The sequence below is a fragment of the Etheostoma spectabile genome, chromosome 4 (genome assembly GCF_008692095.1).
Source record: "Etheostoma spectabile isolate EspeVRDwgs_2016 chromosome 4, UIUC_Espe_1.0, whole genome shotgun sequence".
Taxonomy (NCBI): domain Eukaryota; kingdom Metazoa; phylum Chordata; class Actinopteri; order Perciformes; family Percidae; genus Etheostoma; species Etheostoma spectabile.
Genome location: NC_045736.1, coordinates 412,726 through 412,928, shown reverse-complemented (window position 1 = coordinate 412,928; position 203 = coordinate 412,726).

Here is a 203-nt window from a genome sequence, read left to right as displayed (position 1 = left end):
CTACAAGGAGCTCGTTACTTTTCTTTTTACCTCTTTGGTATTCTACGCGTCATTGTTTCTACCCCAGCGTACGTCTCATTTTAATGTTTTATTTTGACAGAGAGAGAGAGAGTCTTTCGCTGAAGGCTCCACCACGTGACTGTGTTTCACCAATCAAACGTTGTCGTGCAGTCACGTGACCATACTCGATCTCAGCGCCGGGA